The sequence below is a fragment of the Dasypus novemcinctus genome, chromosome 30 (genome assembly GCF_030445035.2).
Source record: "Dasypus novemcinctus isolate mDasNov1 chromosome 30, mDasNov1.1.hap2, whole genome shotgun sequence".
In the NCBI taxonomy this organism is placed as follows: Eukaryota; Metazoa; Chordata; class Mammalia; order Cingulata; family Dasypodidae; genus Dasypus; species Dasypus novemcinctus.
This window is the reverse complement of record NC_080702.1, coordinates 48,839,135-48,850,871: the sequence shown is the minus strand read 5'-3', so window position 1 is coordinate 48,850,871 and position 11,737 is coordinate 48,839,135. Positions and strand designations below refer to the sequence as shown.

Genomic DNA, 11,737 nt, shown 5'->3' with positions numbered 1-11,737 from the left:
TACTAATCACAATAGTTCCATAGTACAATATCAGTAAGTCCACTCTAGCCCATACTCTATTCCTCCATCCTGTGGACCCTGGGATGTTTATGTTCACTCCACTTCTATATCAGGAGGGGTCTTAGATTCCACATATATGATGGATGCAATTCTCCTGTTTGCAGTTGCAGACACTCTTATAAGTGCCTACTTACCACGGTAAGTCCAATAAACCAGAGGGTAGGCTTTGCAAGTCTGAATAATTTTCTTATGTTAAGCAATCATGCATCCTGGAATAAATACCACATGCTCATGAAGGATAATTCTTTTTATCATCTGTTGAATTTGATAAGCTAGCTTTTTTTGAGGGTTTTTGCATCTATATTCAAATGGGAAATTGTCCCTTGGTTTTCTTTACTTGTGAGATCTTAAAGTAGCTTTGGGTTCACAATAACTTTAGCCTTTAGAATAAATTATGAAGAGATCCCAATTTAGAAGAGTTTGTGAAGTATTGGAAATAATTCGTCTTTGTTTCTTTGTTTTTTTATTTATTTTATTATTGATTCTGTAAAAATATTACATTAAAAAAAATATATGTGGACCCATTCAACCCCCCCACCCTCACCCCACCACTCCCCCCCCCCCAACAACACTCATTCCCATCATCATGACACATCCATTGCATTTGGTAAATACATCTCTGGGCACCTCTGCACCTCATGGTCAATGGTCCACATCATTGCCCATACTCTCCCCCATTACATCCAGTGGGCCCTGTGAGGATTTACAATGTCCGGTGATTGCCCCTGAAGCACCATCCAGGGCAGCTCCAAGTCTCAAAGACGCCTTCACATCTCATCTCTTCCTGCCATTCCCCATACCCATTAGCCACCATGTCCACTTTTCTCACTCCAATGCCACCTTTTCTCTGTGGACATTGGATTGGTTGTGTCCATTGCACCTGTATGTCAGGAGGAGGCTCAGATTCCACATGGATACTGGATGCAATCCTCCCGCTTTCAGTTGTAGGCACTCTAGGCTCCATGGTGTGGTGGTTGTCCTTCTTCAACTCCATCTTAGCTGAGTGAGGTGAGTCCAATAAATCAGATTGTAGGTGCTGGAGTCTGTTGAGGCTCAGGACCTGGCTATCACATTTTCAGTCCAGAGATTCAGATCCCCTAAATATATCTTAAACCCCAACACCAAATACAACTCCAGCACAGTAGCATGAAAGTCTTATGAAGAGAGATCCCATCTGAGTCCAGATTCACCACGCATAAACACCAGCTCCAAAGAAGGGCCATCTGACATGGCAGTTAAAACCATCTGCCATGACAATAGCACCCATGGATCTCTTTAGCCCTCAAAGGAACCAATACCTGGGGGTTGTATCTACTTTATCTGTCTCTTAGACTCTGCTCAGTTGTGCATAAGGGCAATCCTTTTGACAGCCTCCAGACTCTTTTTTTTTAGAGACTCGTAGCCATATAAATTCATTTCTCCTTTCCATTTCCCCCTTACATTAGGTCAAGCAGCATTTTAAAGACATGTTATTTTATGTAGACAGGGATATTCTGCTGATCTGCATTGAACTTTCCTTTCCAGGTCATTTTCCAGTTGCATCATCAGTTGGTAGTTGATAGTGATCCCTCGGTGCCAGGGAGGCTCATCTCCAGGTGTCATGCCCCACACTGGGGTGAAGGCATTGCATTTAGATGCTGAGTTAGGCTTCGAGACTGGCCACATTTGAGTAACATGAAGGCTGTCAGGAGGAAATTCCCTGGCACAATGCTGCTCTAGGCCTTGTTCTTATTTCAAGCATATCAGCTCACAAGCATAGTCATTAGCGTCAGGGGCTCATTGTTGGACACTCATTCCTTCCCGGTCCTTGCTGCTGCACCTGGGAGACTGTTGCTGCTCCCGTAGGGACCATGAGAGAGCACCACCGGCCAGGAACCCAGTACCCCACCCAGCTGTAGTTTTTAATTGTTGCCACTATGAGTATATCCAAACATTACCATGCACCCTGGACATATGTCCTGTATAGCTCCCTGTCAGCCATATATCATCTGTCAATAGTATCCTATACCATATTCCTCCATTGCCATCGTTGAACCACTCTGTGATCCAGAACTTCCTGAAAATTGAAGCCCAATATAATGTCAGGATCCCTTAGTAGCAAAATGGCATATAGCGATGGGTTTAAAGGTTAGATATAGAATACGTGTTGACTTGGAAAAAATTCTACATCCTATCTTCTTCTTTCTCCCCCCCAATTATTGAACTTCTCTTAACAAGAGCCCTAGACCACAGCAATTCATATATATAATATATAGCACTCCCACACATCCATCACAAAACCTTTTCCCTTCCACAGCGATATTCTTACACCCTATTCACATCATATTTACTTAAATTGATGTATAGAATCTGAGACAATAGCTTTCAAACAAGGTGACATCTGTGCTTACATTGTGGTGCATACTTTAGGATACACAGTTTTCTAATTTTTTAGTTATCCTATGTTTTACATTATGGTTTACATTATCAGTCTGTAGTCTCCTATATGTTATGGTGTAATATTACATGTTTTATATCCATCCTTGTGTACTCTCGCGAAACTCCTCTCTTACCCGCCATTTACCTTGGTTCCACACATTTAACATCCATTTTCCAATCCACCTTGGTGCCCATGGTGACAGCCAACCTCCGTTTCCCGAGAAGCCATGTCCAGAGATAGTTGGAATAGTGTTCAGGGCCTAACTTGCTCAACTGTCCCAATGCCCTGGGAGCCACCCTTTCTCTCGAGAGATACAGTTCCCTCTATTTGATGGCATTAGTCCTCCCCAGGATGTGGGTCCACCCCCACTCTCACTACTTGGGTCTCTACACAATGGTGCCACCCACTCTGGCAAAATGAGCATTCAGACATTCCCCAGGAGCCCGTCCCACATTGGACCATCCCCTCCGAGCATTCTAAATAGGTAACCCTCTTAATTATATTTTGGTATGATTTTCTCACCATTTTACTCTCCACCAACACCTGACACTCTCCTATTTTCGTATGCTACCCCTCCCTCCCCCCACTTTTGGGCAATATTACCCATCTGCCCATCCCCAGCCACCCTCAAACCCGCAAAGCCCCTCCGAAAGGCAACCCCTTGCCCCCATTTTATCTCTTCTTTGTGTTCATATTACCAGCAGCTCGTCATAAATTCCACCCCTGCAGACGTCGGCTCACTTCCTTCCTCCACCCCCAATTTCCTGTAAGCCTATCGTTCAGTCTCTTACTCTCTGAGGCAGCTTGCTTATTTCATATCATTGAGGTCATGTAGTATTTGTCCTTCAATGCCTGGGTTGCTTCACTCAACATAAGGTTCTCAAGATTCATCCATGTTATCACGTGTGTTTGTAGTGTATTTGTTCTTATAGCCGAGTAGTATTCCATTGTGTGTGTATACCACATTTTATTGATCCACTCATCTGTTGATGGGCATTTGGGTTGATTCCAACTTTTGGCAATAGTGAACAATGCTGCTATGAACATTGGTGTACATATATCGGTTTGTGTCCTTGTTTTCAGTTCTGCTAGGAATACCAGCAGTGGTATTGCTGGGTCATATGGCAAATCTATGGCTAGTTTTTTGAGAAACAGCAATACTGTCCTCCAGAATGGTTGGCTCCTTCTTCATTCCCACCAGCAGTGGATGAGTGTTCCCCTTTCTTCACGTCCTCTCCAGCATTTGCATTCTTTTTTTTTTTTCATAGCTGCCAATCTTATTGGTGTAAGATGATATCTCATTGTAGTTTTGATTTGTATTTCCTTGATAGCTAGAAATTTGGAGCATTTTTTCATGTGCTTTTTAGCCATTTGTATTTCTTCTTTGGAGAAGTGTCTGTTTAAATCTTTTTCCCATTTTTTAAATGGGTTGTTTATCTTTTTATTTTCAAGATATAGGAGTTCTTTATATATGTAAGTTATAAGTTTCTTATCAGATATATGGTTGCCAAATATTTACTCCCACTGTGTGGGCTCCCTTTTTACTTTCTTGACAAACTCCTTTGAGGTGCAGAAGGCTTTAATTTTGAGGAAGTCCCATTTATCTATTAGTTCTTTTGCTGCTCGTGCTTTTGGTGTGATATTCATGAATCCATTTCCTATTACAAGGTCCTGTAGATGTTTCCCTACACTGCTTTCTAAGGTTTTTATGGTCTTGGCTCTCATATTTAGGTCTTTGATCCATCTTGAGTTGATCTTTGTATAAGGTGTGAGACGGTAATCCTCTTTCATTCTTCTACATATGGATATCCAGTTCTCCAGACACCATTTGTTGAATAGGCCACTCTCTCCCAGTTGAGATGGTTTGGTTGCTTTATCGAATATTATGTGGCTATATATGTGAGGTTCTATATCAGTGATTTCAATTCGATTCCATTGGTCTGTGTGTCTGTCCTTAGGCCAATACCATGCTGTTTTCACGATCATAGCTTTGTAGAATGTTTTGAAGTCAGGTAGTGTGATTCCTCCAATTTCGTTTTTCGTTTTCAGTATGTCTTTGGCTATTCGGGGCCTCTTTCCTTTGCAAATAAATTTCGTAGTTAGTTTTTCTAGTTCCTTAAAGAAGGCTCTGTTGATTTTTATTGGGATTGCATTGGATGTGTAGATCAGTTTTGGTAGGATAGACATCTTAATAATATTCAGTCTTCCTATCCATGAACAAGAAATATTCTTCCATTTACGTAGGTCTTCTTTGATTTCCTTGAAAAGTCTTGTATAGTTCTCGGTGTATAAGTTTTTTACCTCTTTAGTTAAATTTATTCCTAAGTATTAGATTTTTTTACTTATTTTTGTGAATGGTATTTGTTTCTTGATTTCCTCCTGATCTTGCTCATTATTGGTGTACAGAAATGCTACTGATTTTTGCGCATTGATCTTATAACCTGTGATTTTACTAAACTCATTCATGAATTCTAGAAGCTTTGTTGTAGATCTCTCAGGATTTTCTATGTATAGGATCATGTCATCTGCAAATAATGAAATTTTGATTTCTTCCTTTCCAATTTGAATGCCTTTTATTTCTGGTTCTTGCCTCAGTGTTCGACCAAGTAATTCTAAGGCAATGTTAAATAGGATTGGAGACAATGGGCATCCTTGTCTTGTTCCTGAGTTTAGAGGGAAGGATTTTAGGATTTCTCCATTGTAAACAATGTTGGCTGTGGGTTTTTCATATATACTCTTTATCATGTTCAAAAAATTTCCTTGTATTCCGATCTTTTGGAGCATTTTTATCAAGAAAGCGTGTTGTATTTTGTCAAATGCTTTTTCTGCATCTATAGATATAATCACATGATTTTTTTCCTTCAGTCTGTTTATATGGTGCATTACATTGATTGAGTTTCTTATGTTGAACCATCCTTGCATACCTGGAATAACTCCCACTTGGTCATGGTGTATAGTTCATTTAATGTGTTATGGAATACGATTAGCAAGTATTTTGTTAAGTATTTTTGCATCTAGGTTCATTAGAGAAATTGGTCTGTAATTTTCCTTTATTGTAGTGTCTTTGTTTGGCTTTGGTACTAGGGTAATTTTGGCATCATAGAAGGAGTTCGACAATGTTCCTTCTGTTTCGATTTTTTAAAATAGTTTCAGCAGGATTGGTGCTAGTTCTTTCCGGAATGTTTTGTAGAATTCACCTGTGAAGCCCTCTGGCCCTGGGCTCTGCTTAGTGCGGAGATTTTTAATTACTGAATCTATCTCTCTGCTTGTGATTGGTTTGTTAAGATCATCAATTTCTTCTTTCATCAATATGGGTTGCTTATGTGTTTCTAGGAATTTGTCCATTTCCTCTAAATTGTCATTTTTGTTGGAATATATTTTTTCAAAGTATCCTCTTATGATAGTCCTTATTTCTGTGGGGTCAGTGGTGATATCGTCTTTCTCATTTCTTATTTTGTGTATTTGCATCTTCTCTCTTTTTTTCTTTGTTAGTCTAGCTAATGGTTTGTCAATTTTGTTGATCTTCTCAAAAAACCAGCTCTTGGTCTTCTTTATTTTTTCAAGTGCTTTCTTATTTTCTCTTTCATTTAGTTCTGCTCTTTTCTTTGTTATTTCCCTCCTTCTTCTTCCTGTTGGGCTACTTTGTTGTTGTTTTGCTAATTCCTTCAAATGTGCAGTTAGTTCTTCAATTTTTGCTCTTTCTTCTTTTTTTGACATATGAGTTTATGGCTATAAATTTACCTCTCAGTACTGCTTTTGCTGCATCCCATAAATTTTGGTATGCTGTGTTATCATTATCATTTGTTTCAAGGTAGTCAATGATTTCTTTTCAGACTTCCTCTTTCACCCATTGTTTTTCTAAGAGTGTGCTGTTTAATTTCCAAATCATGGTGTGAAATCTTGGCCTCTGTCCCTTGCAAATTTCCAGCTTGACTCCACTGTGGTCAGAGATATTGTTTTGTATGATTTCAATCTTTCTGAATTCATTCAGCTTTTCTTTGTGCCCTAGCATATGGTCTATCTTTGAGAATGATCCATGTGCACTTGAGAAAAATGTATATTCTGCTGTGTTTGGGTGTAATGATCTATATATGTCTATTAGATCCAGCTCCTCTAATATACTGTTCAAATGTTTTGTTTCTTTAATGCTTCTCTTTTGAAATGTTCTGTCCAGAGTTGTAAGTGGTGTATTAAAATCCCCCACTATAATTGTAGATGCATCTATTGTTTCACTTATTTTTTCCAGCATTTGCCTCACGTATTTAGTGGCGCTCTTGTTAGGATCATAAATATTTATGATTGTTCGATCTTCTTGACAGATTTTCCCTTTCACTAAAATGTAGTATCCTTCTTTGTCTCTCACAATTGTTTCACATTTAAAGTCTATTTTTTGTCTGATATTAATATAGCTACTTCTGCCTTTTTTTGGTTATTATTTGCTTGTATGATTGTTTTCCAGCCATTCACTTTCAACCTCCATGAGTCTCTGGGTCTAAGATATGTCTCTTGTAGACAGCATACGGATGGGTCATATTTCGTTATCCAATGTCGCAGTCTGAATCTTTTGATAAGTGAGTTTAATCCATTGACATTCAGTGTTATTACTCTCAAGGAATTGTTTGTGTTAGCCATATTTTGATTGTATTTGTCTTTGTCATATTTTGTATTTTTTTCCCTCTATTTTTGTCTTTTTTTGTTGCTCTTATACTCTCCTCCAAGTCTGCCTGTCCTGTTTTGCCCATTCTTCCTGCAGAACTCCCTTTAGAATTTCTTGAAGGGGAGGTTTCTTGTTGATATACTCTTTCAGTTTCTGTTTATCTGCGAATATTTTGAACTCTCCATCATGTTTGAATGCTAGTTTAGCTGGATAGAGTATTCTTGGTTGGAAATTTTTTTCCTTTAGTACCTTGACTATATCATACCAAGGCCTTCTTGCCTGCATCGTTTCAGATGAGAAATCAGCACTTAATCTTATGGAGCTTCCCTTGTATGTGATGGTTTTCTTTTCTCTTGCTGCTTTTAGGATTTTCTCTTTGTCTTGAGCATTGGATAATTTGACAAGTATATGTCTTGGGGTGGGCCTGTTGGGGTTTATGACTAGTGGAGTGCACTGTGCTTCTTGGTCATGTACATCTGTCTCTTATAGCAGATTTGGGAAGTTTTCAGCCATTATTTCCTGCAACACTCCTTCTGACCCCTTTCCGTTCTCTTCTCCTTCTGGAATGCCTATAATACGTATGTTTGAGCATTTTGCATTGTCATTCAGGTCTCTGAGTCCTAGCTGGATTTTTTCTATCTTTTTATTGACTCCTTCCATTGTCTGATTTCTGATATACTGTCTTCCACGTCACTAATTCTCTGCTCTGCCTCTTCTAGTCTGCTGATATTGGCTGCAAGTGTATTTTTGATTTCTTGAACTGTGGTGTTCATTCCCATCATATCTGTTATCTTTTTGCATATGTCTGCAATTTCCCCTCCAAGTGTTGTCTTCATTTTGTTAACCTCTTTCATTACATCATCAAATTTGTTGGTCATAAATGTTCTGAGATCTTTCATTACTTGTGCGAAGTTCTGCTCTCCTTCCTGATTTTTAGTTTGTTGATTGGATTCAGCCATGTTTTCCTGATTACTGGTTTGATTTGTAGTTTTTTTTGCTGTCTGGTCATCATTTTATCTTGATGGGTTTATTCAGTTCCTTAGCTTCTTTGTCTACTCTTGGAGATTAGTTAGCTGTTGTTTTTGTGTAAGTGTTATATCTTCTCTTTGTCACTTTGTTCTTCTTATTCTAATTTCTTGTTGCTGGTTAAGTTCACTTTAGAGGAAAGTGTTAATGCCAGGGAAAGGCAACTGTGTAAGCAAGGAAAATGTGTAAAGTAGTATTGGTGATATATGTTAACAAAGCAAGAATATGAGATCTGGGAGGGTGTAGGTTAGATTCATGTAAATTGTGTTGAGTTATAGCAGTAGGCAGAGTACCTATTATGAGGTAGATGACTGAATATGGGAGGAATATGGTATGCGCTAAAAGGCTATTGTTTTCATGAGAGAGGGAAAGAGAAAAGAAAGGTAATAGTTTCAAGAGTGGTTAACAGACAGAACACAAAACAGAGGTATTAGAAATTAAGAGTTAGACACTTTGTGGATCAAAGAAAGGGAGGTGGGAGGTGGAATATAGCAGAGACAGTAGATGATGGCGGATATCAAGATATAGGGGAAAGGGGATAGTGTTGGTAGCTTAAGTCAGTTCACACAGAAATGAGGCAGTGGAGGATGTGAAAACCCAGCAAATGTGAGGTGTTCCCTGCAGCACTTATTGTATAATTGAGTTAAAATGAAATAAGTAGAAAAAAAATTTATAAACCCTAAATAACTGAATAAAAAAAGACTTTACGGGATACGCTGGGAGAAAAGACTAGGGGATAATGCAATAGTAGCAATCAGGACAATAAAAAACAATAAAAAAATAAGGTAAAATCAAAATAAAAACAAAACAAAATGAAACAATAAAGAAAAAACGCAAATGTTGAAGGCTAGGGCATTCAGGGATCTCAGATGGACCTCAGGGTGTGATGGATTCAGGGGAGGAAAGTCTGAGTTATTGAAGACTCAAGAGGTGTGAGTCTCAGGTATGGGCCACCAGAATTTAGGGGATTCAGACCTGGCAACATCAAATCTGGTCAACAGGAAGCCTAGGAGCCCTGCAGTGTAACACAGCCCTCAGGGAACCCCACAGCTGGGTGTCAGCCCTATAGGAGAAGTCAGATCCGCAAACTCTATATTATGTCTGAACCCTGCAATTCACTAACTCAGTAGGGTTTTTTTTTAGTAGGTAAATCGACAATTCAGCTTTTGGACAGCTCCCACCCTGTAATTCCAAAAAATGGCCAGTTGAGGGTGCCTCTACACCGCAGTCAATTTACTGAAGCAGATCCGAAGCCCGCCGTGGGTTGGGTTCCGGTTGGAAATGCCAAAAACGGATTCCAAAACCGGAATTCCCAAGCTTCATGAAATACTCCCCTATCGACTTCCTGACGTGTCCCCCTCCCTCACTGCACCCTGAAACTACATCCCAATTACTAACAATCTAATTTCATTGCATATCGGCAGCCCGGCCTGGGGGGTGGGGCTCCAGGCGGAAGCACTATTATTTGTGTCCGCAATCAAAAATTCCCCCGCTTCACAAAACACCGTCTGTCTCCCCAAATCGATTTGCAAAGGCGTCCGTTACCTCAACCTCCCAACAGCCCACCCAGGATTCGTGAATTCCCTAGCACCACAGAGCCGCCAAAAGCGCAGCCGGAGTGCCGATACTGCGGTTCCCCCACCCCCCCAAGGAGTGAGCAACCTGTCAGCCCGGTCTCACCTCTGGGCAATAGAAGCCAAATTATATCTTATAGACCAATCCTCTCCATTACCTTTCCACCAAATCGATGTCCAGACACTTCCTGCCCTGCAAAAATCCTGAAAAAGCCCAGCCTCGGAGAATCTCCAGCGGTACCCAGCCTCCTTTTCCCACGAGAGACCGCAAGGCAAGTTCACTCAGCCACCATCTTGGCCCCTCTCTCTTCTTTTGAATATTAGATAGAATTCATCTTTGAACTGGCTGATCCTGGACTTTTCTTTTATGGAAAGTTTTTACTTACTGATGCAATCCCTTAACTTGTTATAAGTCTGTGGAGACCTATTTCTTCTTGAGTATGTTTACATAAGTTGTATGTTGATAGGAAGTTGTACATTTCTTTTTCTAGATTATTCCCATACCATTTTCTAAGCTTTCACTTATAATCCTTTAATATCTGCAATTTCTAGCAATGTCCTCAGTTTCTATTTAGATTTTATTAATTTGCCTCTTCCCTTTTTCTTTTTCAATGTATCTAACACTTTGAAATTTTATTGATCTCTCCCAAGAACCAACTTTTTATTTTATTTGATCTCTCAATTGTTTTTCCATTTCATGTGTCTCCACTCAAGTATTTCTTATTTCCTTCCATCTACAAGCTTTAGGTTCTGTATTCCCTTCTTTTCATAGTTCCCCCAGATCTGTAGAAAGACTAATGACTGTTCTTTTCTATATTTAAATTTAGACACTGATAGCTATAAATTTCCTTTCAACTTTTAAATCTACCCCTAGAATGACCTAACATAAGGAATTCATCACCTGAAAAATAAATAATAGTAAGGATCTTGATGGGTAGAGGAGTTCATATGCCAGCTGCAGTTCTAGTGAACTGTCAACACTGAAGTCCTTGAGATTCTATATTAGTGAAGTGTGTTCATAAAGGGTTGAAGTCCAAAGTTCTCCTATGTAAAATCTCTGAAAAGTACATTTCACTGTGGGAATGACTCAAAATCAGGGTCTGATCATGTGGGATGATAAATTAAAAAATAAGATGAATTCAAACTTTGCCAAAGAACGTGAAGTGAGTACTAAATAATAGGCAGATCACATTTTTTATCAAGATTAGACACTAGCTCACAGCAATTATTAATCTCAAAATGCCACTCTGGTTTTCAAGTCAAAGGAATGGATGGCTCTGGAGTCAGGTGATGAAGGGGGTATTGACCTTTTTCTAGTTCACAGAGAACACAGTAGGTTATATAAAAACTCTGGTATTATTTCGTAATATCAGGGAAAACTAATGGTTGGCAGTGGACAAAATTAACACATGGCTCTGCTAAATCAATTTTAATGAATCATATCCATAAAACATAAAATCCCTCTAAAATTTACAATGGACTTTGGTATAATTACAGAGTTATGCATTCATCACTTCAATCAATTTTAGTGATTTTTCGTTTCTCCAAAAAGAAAAATATCTATAAACAACTACAAAAAAACACACAAAAGAATCAAGCAAAAGAACACAAAAAAGCCTACCCCTTGGTAGTCACCTCTCAATCATGTTATCCATCTCCTGCCATACATAATTGCTATTCTATTTCTGTCACTAGATTTTATTTGAATTTTCATTTTGTTTAGACCAAACGTAACAATAGGTAGTAATTTCTGCCTACATTCTTTCACTTATCATTAATTATTATTAATATAAAATATATTATTATACTTTACAGTCCATAGGTTTTTTATTCTGTTTTTCCCCAAATCATCCTGATACAAACATCTCAGAACATCAACATATATTTTTTACATTTCATAGAAAACATCCTTATATATGCACTACTAGCAATATTAATTTTTCACAAGAAGGTTCTCTATGCTACAAAGTTCTAAGTTTTATATGTTCTTCAATGGACATA

At 38.7% G+C, this 11,737-nt stretch overlaps 1 pseudogene; it reads left to right on the top strand.

Annotated features, from left to right (window-relative positions):
* Positions 1 to 139: 139 nt before the first annotated feature.
* The window catches only part of LOC101413758 (vomeronasal type-2 receptor 116-like), a 64,140-nt pseudogene continuing 52,542 nt past the window's right edge, over positions 140 to 11,737 (top strand).